Source organism: Montipora foliosa, chromosome 3, assembly GCF_036669935.1.
Source record: "Montipora foliosa isolate CH-2021 chromosome 3, ASM3666993v2, whole genome shotgun sequence".
NCBI classification, from domain to species: domain Eukaryota; kingdom Metazoa; phylum Cnidaria; class Anthozoa; order Scleractinia; family Acroporidae; genus Montipora; species Montipora foliosa.
In genome coordinates, this window is record NC_090871.1 from 44,556,559 (window position 1) to 44,570,262 (window position 13,704).

The 13,704-nt window shown below is 39.3% G+C and overlaps 2 pseudogenes; one reads left to right on the plus strand and one right to left on the minus strand.

Moving 5' to 3' along the window:
- Positions 1–7,065, plus strand: LOC137995950 (uncharacterized; annotated as a pseudogene).
- Positions 7,066–8,612: 1,547 nt separating this feature from the next.
- The window catches only part of LOC137995952 (uncharacterized), a 6,634-nt pseudogene continuing 1,542 nt past the window's right edge, over positions 8,613–13,704 (minus strand).

Consider the following 13,704-nt stretch of genomic DNA (forward strand, 5'->3'; position numbering starts at 1 on the left):
ATGGCGGCCAGATCGAGTAAAAGAGTAAGTAAGGTATTTTACAGGGATTTAAACGATGTCAGCACCGCAGATTTTTTAAAGACTCGACCAGCGACAAAGACAGGCCCTTTTTTTCAAGTGGAAAGGGTTCTGAGTCAGCGCAAGTTAAAAGGAAAGGTAAATAATTTATTTATCGTTCTCTTGATGCACGATGTCTTCCGATAAAATATTTTAGTTAGGAATTAATGTTCATCAATTGAAGTAAAAATATTAGTTTAATTTTCGGTACAGGCGAGATACAAAATAACCTAGATCATGAAAATGTAAATAATTTTAAATGATCTGTTTGCTGTCTTTTGGTAACAGTGATCATTTTGTATTGAAGGTCATGTTACATAAAAAATATCTATTTTTAGTTAGTGTACATATTCATGGCTGTACGTCCTACCTTAGAGCGGCTTCATTAAGATTTTCCTCTGTTTCCCAAGAGTCGGCCAACGAACTGTAGCCTTTCCATCGAATAAGATACTCGTTCTACAAAGGATTTATTAATATAAATAAGGGCACTTTGAACTTTGTGTACACTAATCTAAAAATAGCATGACATTGTTCCTTTAAGAAGAAAAAAGCCCTCAAATTGACATTCAGTCGTAGACAAAATTCAAACTTGATGTCTTACCTCCCTCTCCTCCTTCTACACTCTATCCTCGACTTGAAGAAAAAAAAAGACTTTCTGTGAATATTATTTTCTAAAATCTCAGCTCCAATTCCCGTGTTAGGATGTATAGAACTTGTATATGACAAATTCATTTGCTGTTTTAATATTTACCTTTCTTTAAATCTGGGGGCGTCCTTACCGTGATCAGAGATCCGACATTCAAAGAAAAACGATGACTTTTTGTCAGAAACTGTTTTATGAAAGAACATCGAGTGTATCGAATCTCCTTCATTTTGATGAAGATTGAGTCTCCTTTGGTTGTGTATGGGCGCCAACGAGTGCTTGTGCAGTGAAAAGCTTCAATTATACACATGCTTCATCGAGTTCTTCTGGTGAAATTGACTGTTTCAGCAACCGGAATATTCCACCCATCAAAAGCATCAGGAAAAAGAGTTGTTCAGAGGGCAGGAAACTGCTCAACAGAGGTACAGCATAGTACAGAAGAAATGCTCGTTTTTCTGGTGCTGTAAAAAAAATTATAACAACTACATAAAGTGCAAAAAACCATGTAATATTCTTCAAATGATAAATTAGTTCCTTGCACCTTAAGGTCTGGATGTGCCGATTCGACTCTTCAGTTGCCATTTTCAGTGCAACCGAAAACTCGGGATTTTGTGACTGTTAAAGTAATCTGTTTTCATCGGACATTACATGGGCCATATAATTCTGTTTTCCATGGAAAGATAAGCTACGTCTATTTATGTACGACTTGCTCTTCGCAACATGTTACCGAGTGGAAATGGAGATCTTTCTTGAACCATCTTCTCTTCGAGTGGCAGAGAGGACTACCGCAATTATTGAATGTGATTCCTTGAAGACCAGGACGATTAACGGCTACATTGATCAGAATCAGTGTATTATCATTTCTGGAAAGTGCACAGCTTGCACAGCTTCTCACAGCTTGTTAAATTAGCAGCAATATTTTATGCACTAGTAAATGTAAAAGAGAATGATTTCTGTGCAGTTTTGACGAGAAAAAAGCAAAAGTCCAATGAGATGTACATGTAGGCCTGGAAAAAAGTCTTTTTGTCTCATTTTCAGATCTAGACCCAACTTCTTCAGGACTGGAAGAAAAGAAGAGTCCAGGTAAAAAGAAGTTACTGTTGATTTGTAGTGTTTCTAGGAGTGTAATGGTGGACATGGACCAGAAATACTCTTAGGCGCTTCATGCTACGGTAACCGGAGATAAATGCCGGTCTGATGGGCCACTAGGCTTGTAGCAGACTTTACCTTTTTAATGGTTGGACATACAGAGATGTATCCAGGTTTTAAATTTGGGGGTCTTTGGGACCCCTTTGCGAAAAACTTGGGGGGTCCAGCTAATTAATTTTTAACAATTAATATTTGATCTATTGCCTCTTATCAGAAATCCATAAGGGTTGAAACATTCAACCAATCAGTTCGCACTGAATATTCGGAAGCTTTGAACGCGCGTTACACGTTTCAACCCTTATGGGTTTCTGCTCTTATACAGTAATTGCTGCTGCGGTACCCTTTCAGATTTTTAAATTGTACAAAAATAAAGTCTTATCCCTCTCCTCAAATATTTCCTAAAAGTAAAATGATAAATTTCTTTGAAACTGTTGTGCCCATTGATTCATTGATCAAAATGGATGGGCTGTCAAAGCTCCATCCATCACATCTGAAAACATCTCGAGGAATCTGTACACTGTAGGAACTGCTGGCTCCAGTTGATAAATGATCTACAATCAGTGACACAATGTTGGTACACCAACGGCATTAATCGAGCATCCCTCCCTCTCCCACCTTTCAATGTTGTTTAGAAACTAAAACGTATTCAACAGTTAGTTTGGGTGCATTGCGCTATCCAACATTGAACGGGGGAAAGGGGGTGGCTGTTCCAACGACTTATGACCGTGATTGTATTATTGAATAAAGTATCGTATAACCTTAAAATAATCATGTCACGTTGCTGTACGTCTGAAGATATCCAGTGTGTATTCGTTTGATGTTGCACAACCATTTTATGACAATTGTTGTGTGGCCTTTGGAAGCACTGAATACCACTGGTAAGGAACTGAATTTTTGTAAAGTACATGTTTTCTTAAATAAACGTTAGTTGATTTTAACGCATAGCGCAAGGTAGACGGGAAGCCCAACTAGAGACGGAAAGGAGCCTAGAATGGCTGCATGACTCTGAGTCAAGCTTCCAGAGAGAGTTGCATAGCATTCGGAAACGACTCGATGACATCGAGGAAAGCCTCGGGAATCTGGAGATTGCGGTGAACGAGATGCAAGACTATAGCTACGCCTTCAACATTAAAATTCTCGGAGTCCCTGAGCTAAACGTTTACAAAGTTGCCTCCGAAACCAGTAATCTTTGCGTTAATCTGTTAATTGCATGGGCGCTAATATTACTATTAACGACATTGACATCGCTCACAGAGTCTCTTTTCTAGACTCTTCTTGCTCCAAGCCCAAACCAATCATTTGCAAATTCGTAAGGCGACTCGCGAGAAATAACGTCATGGCCACGATGGCTTGTTGCTAGGGGAAAACCTCCCAGATGCTCTTCTGAGGTCATGTGATGACCCTACCAATTAAACTGGCGTCATTTGAAGTATTTTCAAAGCGGGAAAGTCAAAAGCTATTTTTGCTGGTTTGTCGAAACGTAAGGAAATGAATTCTTGCCTTGTGATTGGTTAGCTATTAATAAATAAAGTTAGCTTGTGGGTGAGGGAGTAAGTAGCCATTTAGTACTGAAAATAATGGCACTTCTCAGATCCACTTTTAAGTAAATGTTGGGTTTATGCCGCTAATCAAAAGACGCCAACACACTGTTTTATTGATTTTCTGATAGCAACATAGATAATAAATGTTTTGAATTTGAAATGTTGCTTCTTTGATTCAATTTTCGAGGAGAAATGACAAAAAAACTGCACTCATACCCCACTCTTCGATCTAAAAAATACATTAACATAAAAATATCCGTGATGCCGTAGGCTTTTCAAATTCAGATGAAAGTTTGGGATAATGGCAACCTCCAGCGCCGAAGAAATGGACCAAACTATGTACGTTCTTCATGTATAAACCCCTGTTTGAAACGCATTACTGCTCACTGACTCCATCTTCAATTCCTTAAATTCCAAGCTTTAGTCTCAGTTGATTTCTTGTCGAATTTGCTTTTATTAGCAAGGAAAAATTGTGTTCAAAATCTCGTAAATGTAGCAAGCAGGACCGACATTCAGGCAAGAGTAATAAAGACAGACAATTTCACCCCTTCTGGAAGACTTCTCGCTTTCAAGTGCGGAACAGCTCGAAGAAGGAATTTTCTGAAACCAACGAACAGCTTATATCAGATTACGAAACAAAGAGTGCGAGATTTACCGACTTGGAACAACGCGACGAAAAAGCAGAAGCAAAAGAAATGGAAGCTGGTAAGGCATAATGTACGCAAATACTTTTTAAACCCATGCTTTAACGCAATGGAAAGAAACTGTGTGCAGCATTTTAGAACAGGCGTGACTTCTCATACGTTGTTTGTCTCAGCATGAAATTAATTTTACTTGAGACCAAAATAATAAAATATATCTTTAAATTTCTACTCTGTTTATATTGAAGTTTATGTGTTTAGGTTATTTTTCACAAGCTTCATTGCTTTCTTTGGTCAGTGCTATTCCCCACTGAAAGGCACTTTGGAAAGAAGAGTATATGTGCTAAGTCAATTTATTATTGCCCACGAGCTTGAAGTGTCTGCAGTAAAAACATTATTGTCTTGAATGTTGTGTCATTTTATCTAATCAAACTGCATTAACTTTCCTTAATTGCCATTAGAACAATTACTTAAAGATGCTAAAGAGAAGGCTAAAAAACATGAAGACGATCTGGAGCTCCTAAAGAAAGAGTATAACAGATTTAAACTTATGCTTGGTCAAACGCAGCAGGGCAGATCTAAGCAGACCCAAAATGCAACAACATTTGAGATAATATCAGATTTCAAAAGCAGCACTAGATACAGACGTCGGCAGGAAACAAAAGAAATGCTAGAGTACATCCATGGTGGAGATGAGGGGGCCCTTTATGGTGCATGGGACTTTCTCGCTTCTTTTGCTTCCAAAGAAATCATAGATAAACTGATTTCAAAGGGAAGTATTTACAGGGAGTGTTTGGAACAGCTGTAAAAGATTTCAACAATTCTGAAGAAGCTTTAAAACAAGCAGTAGCCGTGAAGTTCCAAAATTACCTGTCAAGGCGCAAGTTTAATTTAGTTTGTAAGAGGCAGAGCTCAGTATATGATGCAGACCAAAAAGTTTGGCTTCCGAGAAACATAAAATGCATGGATGCAGAAGTAGCCTTGCCAAAGATTGTCAGTGATTTGAAAGTTGATCATTTCGTAAAAAGTCTCCATATTGGTCATGTCTGCCAAATATCAAACTATCCTGGAGTATCACGCACAGTCACAGGATTGGTTTTTATGATTCTGGACTTGCATTTGCGATTGCCTCGTTTACATAAACAATTAATTTCGTTTAATGGCAACAAGTACCACTTTATTTTTCAGTTTTCTGATGATGGGGCTCCAGAGACCAGCGAACTGGCAATGTCCATTGGCTCATTGACATGCTGGAACTATGGATCGAGGGTAAGAAGTAGGGAATTCCATTACCTACCTACTCCATTGTGTCTCAGAGAAGGAGTCTGCAATGGAAGACATCTGGAAGCAGCACACGGAAGAGATGAGGGTGTTGGAGGGAAATGTTTTGACAATTCATGGTCAGCAGTGTACACTTGAATTTCAACCTAGTGCAGATCAGTCATGGCAAAGCTGGGCTAACAATGAGCTGAACCAAGCGGCAACATATCTCTCACCTTATGCTAATGTTCATAAAGGACAGTTATCTAAGATGGGTGGGACTATAGGGAATGATAGTAACTGTACATGGCAAGTGTCCACACGAGAAAAACGCCAAGAAGACTTGAGTAAAGCCTTCCAAAAGACCCTTCCAAAAGATCTTAACCCAACCCAGGGCCACCAAAAAACATTAGAATTCATGGCTAACAATGGTCTTCGCCAGCTTGGGGAACCTAGAATAGGGGAATTCGCCAACTGACAAAGGCCAGAGCCTGTGCACAATGAAATATATGCCTGCCAACACATCCTTAACATGATTTACAAGGAAGCACTTCAGAGAAACAATGTGGATTTATTTTTAGAAGTATTAAGTTCTCCAGTTGACACAACAGAAATTGCAAACATTAAGTTTTCTCACCCTGATCTCACCGCCCCACGTCAGGAAGGAGTAGGGGAAAGAGCTAATTAGGCAACTGGATATTGTAAACAGGCAAGCAGAGGTATTTAATGACAATATGCAAGCAGCATCAGTAACACCTGATGTCTCGGATAGAAAGCCAGGATGTGGTTTGTCATTTGTTGCTAGTAAGATAAGAGAACATTATAATGACAAAGATCATAGAGCCAATAATCTAAGCACAAGGCTCATTGGGGAGCAAGCTATTGCACTTGCCAAGTATTAATACAGGCTTATTGATGCCTTGGAAATTACAGATGAATCCAGTGCCCAAAAAATGAAGAGGCAGGCCCTTGGTAAAGCAGCTGAACATCTGAGAAATGCTGGAACTCTTTTTAACAAAGTGGATACTAATTTAAGAGACGTTGGGCAGATTAATGAAAACTTAACAACACATTTTAACTTGTTATCTCTATGTTATAGCTCATCAGTTAACATCACTGTTTGGACAGTGGCATATGCCATTCCCTACCATGCATCACTTTTGTTTGAAAAGTATAATGTTGGATTTGGAATTTTGTCCTTACAAGCAAAGGAACCAAAACATTCAGGAATTAAGCATGACCTGCTTTTGACAAACCGATCTACAATTGTAGGTCCACTGGCACACTTGGAAAATGGTGGCAAGTCATGAGGGCAAATTATGTCAGAGCATTCTATTTACCTGAGCAATATCCCATGCCATCTATGTATATATCACACTATGAATTCAGAATGCCTTCTCATATTGCCAAAGCACACAACTGCCAATGTGGAAGACAAAAAAGCAGCCCAGAAGAACAACTCTGTACTTTTTGTGTTGAATGTAAGACTGTTCTAGAATGTGCTGCTAAGCAACAACTGCTGCCTGCAGTCATTGAAATTCTTAAACCTGTTGCGTGCCCACTGTGTGAGGAAAGGTTTGCAGACAAACCTTCGTGTGATCAACATGTCGAGTTTGGTCACTCTAAGGGGACGCAGTCTTCAAGAGAAATTAATCCTAGGGCCCTTACTGTTTCAGAGCTCAAAAGAGAACTAAGCAAGAGAGGCCTTGTCACGTCAGGGAGTAAGGATGTTCTTTGTAGGAGACTGGAGGGACAATTAGCGAGTGAACTTTAATTATAAGAAATACAGCTGATTTATTATCATTTCCTTACTTCACTGTTAAACACTTGAGTACAGTATGGACACGGCTTATGACGGACTGCTTTGTTTGTCATGACAACTCAAAAGATCACATATTTTCTCTCAAATTGGCCCCCTTAATACATACACCCAAACAGATCAGATACTTTGGAGTATCCCTTTGGTGTCCAAAGGGATACTGCTACCAGAAGGAATTTTGCGTTCAGTTTCGAGAAATAACAACTTTCGTTTGTGAGGACGATAAACACACTGTCAAGGTTGGCGAGCCGGACTACCCTGTGGCAGCAGTAGAGAGAGGGAAGAGAGTTGTAGTTGGAATCAACCAGACAATGATGGTTGGTGACCATGATTTTACCAAATTTTCATTGTCACCATCATTTAGTTTGGACGTGGAGATCCCACAAAATATGGATGGTAGCTTTTAATATGGCCAGGTGCATATTGGTCTTAAAGAAAATGGCTTTCAAAAGTCAACGGCATTGAGACACGCTACTGAACTTGATAAGGTTTTGAGTAAAGATGGCAATAATAATCCCATAGAGTGCCATTACCACAATGGAGGACCTGATCACAACTTGCGAGATCCGAATCCGAGATTTATCAAAGAAGCATCCAACCATAGAGGAAGAAGTTGAGGACAGCATAGAGCCTTGCAAAACACTTATCGCCAGTGTTTTCTCGTGTTTACAGCACAAAGGTAAAAGTTTCAAAGTTTTCAGTGCTGCCAAAAGTGAGGAACTCTTGCAGCTAGCGAACCAACTGAAACGCATTGATGGGGAATTTGATCCAAACACACTACTTCCATCTTCGCAACCATCGCAACCTGTTAAGCTGTGCTTGAAGCTGCAACAGTTTCTTGATAACCTTTGTGTGAAAGGTCATTACCAGTTTAGCATCAAGAAGTGTTCAGATGAAGAGTGTGTGTGTGGTGCATCAAGGACTTGGCAAGAAGAGTTTTCACAGCTTCACCACCTACCATTCCCAATTCCCTGACGAGATAAATACCTTCACTTTGAGGTAAGCATGGCATGACGTGTATTTAAATACAAACGGTTTATCTGATCATAACTCATAAATAGATATATTTATGTTTTGTTTCAGGACTTGTGCGGGGGAGAAATATGTGCCCTCCAAAATACAAGCTGCATCCAAACGTCACAAGATGCCTTTTTCGCCTTCATCACAGAAAGCAATATCTGATGTTTCGTCTTATTAACATTTGACCTAAGAGCTCCTACGTATCCCTGGGGGAAGGTAATAATGTGTAAAGAAAGCATGCAATAGGAAATAATAAATAACAAAAAAAACCTCCTGCCCGCTCTCTTTTTTTGTAGAAATCCGAACGAGAAACGTGTTTTTTTTTTACTTGGCCTAACTTAACCATAATAAAAATTACTTCAACTTTCTACCCTGAAAATTGAATTACATTGTACTGGCGTTGAATTTAATTTCTTATTATTTTTTTACCATGTCAATCATTATTATGAAAGACAGGAAGAAAAATCTGGGGGGAGGGGTGGTTAACATTCTCTGGTTGCCTTGGGAAGAAAATGTGTAAAATAATATGATTTCAATTTAGCATTAAAGCTGATCCAGAACTGCTCATCAAATGCAATCCATTCTATGCTCATACCCTTACTTGTGTAAACCACAAAGGCACAACATCGAGCACCGGTCACCCCCAGCTTGACCGTTTATGTTCTCCAGAAAAAAAGTGCCATCTGAACATGCATCTAGGGGTGTGACTAAGAATTTTGTTTCTGGGCAATTAACCTCAGATAGGCCAAAGGGATCTGAGCAGCCAGCGTCAACAACTTTCGCATTAGGTGAGGCCCCCAGATATGGTGTTTCTGGACTAACTACAAGGCCTGACTTCTGCACTTGTACAGGTCAACGGTTAGATAGTATATACTTTTGATATTGTTCAAGGGCTACTGGTTTGTATTTGATCCCATGATTGGTGCAACTTGAAGTGAAAGGTTTGGGGTGTCAAAGGCTGTTCACTAAATTGTCATGGTGCTTTTTCCTGTTTTCTCTGGCTTTTCCACTCTTGACATCAGATTGCCTCTGAGTTTTCCTCTCAATTTCATTAATTTTATCAACATCAACCTGAAGCCTTTCCGCGAAGTTTTTCTCTGCCTTTGTCATTCCAGGTGTTAAAACAAATGGTTCTCCTGATTTAAGTGGAAATCTTTAAAGTCAATTGTTCCCTGTTGTTACAGCCAGGGTCTCTCCTTGCTACTGAAGAAATGTCACAATAAACTTTAAAATTGTCCTCAGTATTTGAAAGCTGATAGCTTCCAAAAGACCCTTGAGGGCTTTTGCCAAATTTTGTATCTATACACGGGGTGTTGTTTAAGGTGGGAGTCATGATCTGTGCTAGGGCCATTTTTGAGTTTATGGCCTATAGCTTGGTGAGCAACTTGTTTTCATCTGTCTGCTGGCCTTTAATAGCCTTTATTGTTCGGGCCTTGTAAAGAAGGCATCTCACACCCTGATCTTTTGATGAAGATCTGTCCTGATCTTGGCGCGTTTTGTAAACAACTACTTCCTTAACTGGTTGTGGAGCTATTGTATCCCCTCTACCCTTGCGATGCCATTGTTGTAACATGGAGGTGCAGCTTTGTTTTGCCTGCATGTCACCCTCATTGTCCAGGTCATTGACATTCCTGTACTGATAAAGGGTGAACTTACAAATCTACATCATCAAAGCTAACACATGATTACAGAAGCCAACTGCACCAGCAACACAAGTACAGTAGGCATGTTTGACCTTTCCACTCACAATACACAGCGTTACTTTTAAGTTTTGTGGCGCATCGTGCTTCCTGAAGCTGTGATGACAGCTCGACTTAAAATAAAAACAGTTGTCATCGCTTGCAACTAATATTCCTTCTAAGTATTCATCTTGAAGGAACATTGTTGCTTTTCTGATACTTGTTGGTACAGAGTGATTACTGCTGCCGGAGGAAATGTCTTTTCCCGATTTCGAGATACGTTGGTTCATTTCGGCCCGCGTAAAATAAGGCATTCAAGTCAGATTTGTAGTTCAGCAATCTGACGGATACTCAACAACAACACTAGTACTCGGAGTCACGTCCTTCCTCGCCGCTTCATGTTGTTTTCTTTTAGTGCAGATTTTGTGGACATCTAAATCTACAATGATGTGATCTCAGCCAGACTTAGATATTCTTCGACTCTTAATATGAGGTAGATAATAAATTTTAGGTGTGATTTGTTGACCAAAGTAACCGCTCACGTGTTCAACGAGAAGTCTTACCTTTTAACCAATAATGCTTTTGTTTTCAAACCCTTTAAGAGGAACTGTCTGAAAAAATCGAGCAAAATCGAAATTTCGCCGCCACAGTCAAAAAATCGTTTTCGCTCATATCTTGTCCATAGTAAGGTGTTAGCAAGTAAGTAAACGTGGTGTAGTTTGTTTTTGAAAGGACCGCTTCGATTAGGAGAAAATCGACAAAATCAGTTTTCGTGGTCGTTGACTTGAAAACAATCAAAAATTGAGGCTAAATGAGGCCTTGTCAAAAGTTCGCTCGCAAGCCAAAAGGAAGCAAGCGCGGTAAAATATTCACTACTAAATCAATTTGTAAAGGGTTTTACTGCTAGTTTGGTGGTGATTTCTTATCTTAGCGATAATCTGGAAGATAAGCAATTTTATTTTCGATTGGATACTTTTTCAACTGACCGAAGTTTAGATTTAGGCTGTAAGTTGCGTTTTAAATTATAGGCATGTGCTACACCTTGGTTTTACCTGAAACTCAAGCTATAAGCTATTTAAACATTGTGCTAAAACATATGTAAGAACTGGCTTGGGTAATTTAATTTGTACTTCACACGAACCTTCTAAAGTTGAATTAATTTCGCTTGAAATATGAGACTTTGCAATGATCGCGGGATCGTCGCTTTGTTATTGCGCGACAAGTCACGAAAGCTTTACGCCTCCACTAGAAAGTCAACTCACAATTCCACTTGTATTTAAGAAATCTGTACTGAACATTTTTTTACCTCGATGCTTTTCCCGTTCTGGTTAACTTACATCTTGTTTTCTGCTGATTGTCAGTCCCCAAGTCGAGAATCCTGTTGCTTGAAAGTAACCCCAGACAGAACTATTATATTCACAGTATTGCAGTCCTTTCTTTTCAGTCGATCGAAATTTCACATCCATTGCCACTGAAATATTTTAGATCTCACAAAAACTGCAATTTTGATAGCGAACTTTCGGGCTGCCGATATACCCTTGGTCTTAAAACGTGATCAAAAGAGTTGTGTGACACTGGCACCTGAAGGATAAACACAGACTTCCCAAACTAATTAAGGAGGAGATAAACAGATAAGGGACCAGTGGTTATAACATTGCGTCAGATGGAAAAATAATTCAATCTGGGTGATAGGATCAATAGACTGTTAAGGAACAAACGATACAAAATTGTATATAAATTTATTAAATGTTTGTAATTTTTTTTTCTTTCATTACAACTGAAAGGTTTCGAAAAGTCATCCGCTAGCTGTTTACCGTACTTGATTTAATTTTACGACGTCATCGGTTTTTGACACCTGTTTAAATATGAAAGTTAAGAGAATTTAAAACCAGTTAGTTGCAATCCGTCGAAAAACTATCATGGAAAGTGATTGTTCGTTTGTATCGATTGTGGGAGGCCACTGTGGTCATGATAGGAGAGACAAAAACAAAGCAACGGGATGCATTCCTCTACTTAGTTGTCAGCGAGATATTAACGGGCATAAAGCAATGTTTGCGCTTCATGGCATAGTTGATGAAATTGAGCTTATTCTGGCGAGGGCATCCATCTTTTCCTCTCCACGAAATATTGACCAAATGACCATATGTCCAGCTCATCGAGCATCTCTGGGTACTGGATGGACACGCCGAGTTCCGGACAAATGCAGAATACTATCAATATTATCAGGTCATAGTAAGGACGTGAGCAAAAAGCAAAAAGCGGATAGAGGTCTAAGCAAAGCAGGTTCACAAACAGTGCTACAACAGAGTGGGATATTTCTTCCTGTTAGGTCAGGTTTGTATTCCTTTTGTAACTCTAAAAAATAAAGGAACTAACGCTAATGTACTTCTTCAAAAAAAGTTACTTAAAAAGAAAAAACGTCTTTACAAAGGAAAATAATTTAGCTGAAATAAATCAAATTAATTTCATTTTATCTGCAGAATTCATTTTCACTGATTTTTTTTTTTTAAAAAGGCGTCAATACACCTGTTCGGTTTTAAATTTCGGGCAATGTCAAAAAAATAATGTTCAAGAGATCGTTTTTTTTTTTTTTTACTTGAATGTGCAATCCTAATTAAAATAGAGTGCTTACTGATATTTGTAATCTCTTAGGGGTATGCCCTAACTGCAGAAAAATGTTGGCTGGGAACTGGAAACCTGACACAGAAACTGCAGAAGTTGCGTTTGACGATTGCGAAGTAACATTTCAAATGGTGGAGATGTCTTTGGTAGGATAATCTTTCTTGACCTTCAAATTATTGTCACACAGACGGAACAATGTAGATACATGAGAGACGTTGAAAGTTGTGTTGAAGTCAGGGAAAAAAGGAAGCGAGGGTTGTTAAGTATCTCTCTTCCCTTCCACCCCTTTATGTATTTGGCACACAGGCTTACTAGTAACTGTCTCCAAGTCACTTTTTCCTAGGAAAGGGGTTGAGCAGCCTCGTTCCCAATCCCTCTCAAAGATGGACCCTGATGGGAACAAGGTTCTTTTTTGCATTTACAGAATACATGGAAACTATTGTCGATTGCGCAAGCAAATAGCGGCACTTTTAACCTCTTCCTCATCCTGCCAGAAGTACTCAAGAAAGACTCTCCAAGAATCAAGTAAGATCTTTGTTGAGCATGCGTGGAATGTTGCCAGGATTTAGTTTTCGAATCCAGGCCTAAAAGCCGTGCGCTTGCAACAGCGGGCTCAGTTATGACGATCGGTTTATCAAAAAACAGCTTAGCCTCTCGAATCAGCCTTTTTTACCGATGAGTTGGGTCCTTAAGTCTAGTCACGTAAAGCGCACACGATTCACAGAGAAGCAGAGAGACTACTTGTCCATTAAATTTCGTATTGGCGAGTCAACCGGCCAGAAAGCAGATGCAGCCTCGGTATCCAAGTCAATGATGACTGCTAGAGACAGTAATGGAAACCGCACCTTTAGCAGTTCTGAATTTCTGACCAGTCAGCAAGTTTCAAGTTTCTTTTCAAGACTGTCCTCAAAGCGCAAACTTGAAGATGACGAAATGACGGAAAGCGACTTTGAAGAAAACCAGAACGTTGAAAATGAGAAAGCCTTTGACGAGTTGAGAAGTGAAGTTCTTCAAGAGGTTGCCCTTACTCATCCAATATGCTATGACAGGTATAACATCTGCGAACTAATTGCAAATTCAAAGCTATCAATCTTTGCAATTCAAATGCTTAAGGATATCTGTGAGCACTTTGATATACCAATAACGGACATCAAAGTAAAGAGAAAAGCCCCTTACATTGACAAGCTGATCGCCTTTGGAAAAAACTGCACTTGTCAGAAATAATTAAGATCGGTTTTGGTTAAAAAGGCATTGTAACAGCATTTGCAGGGGA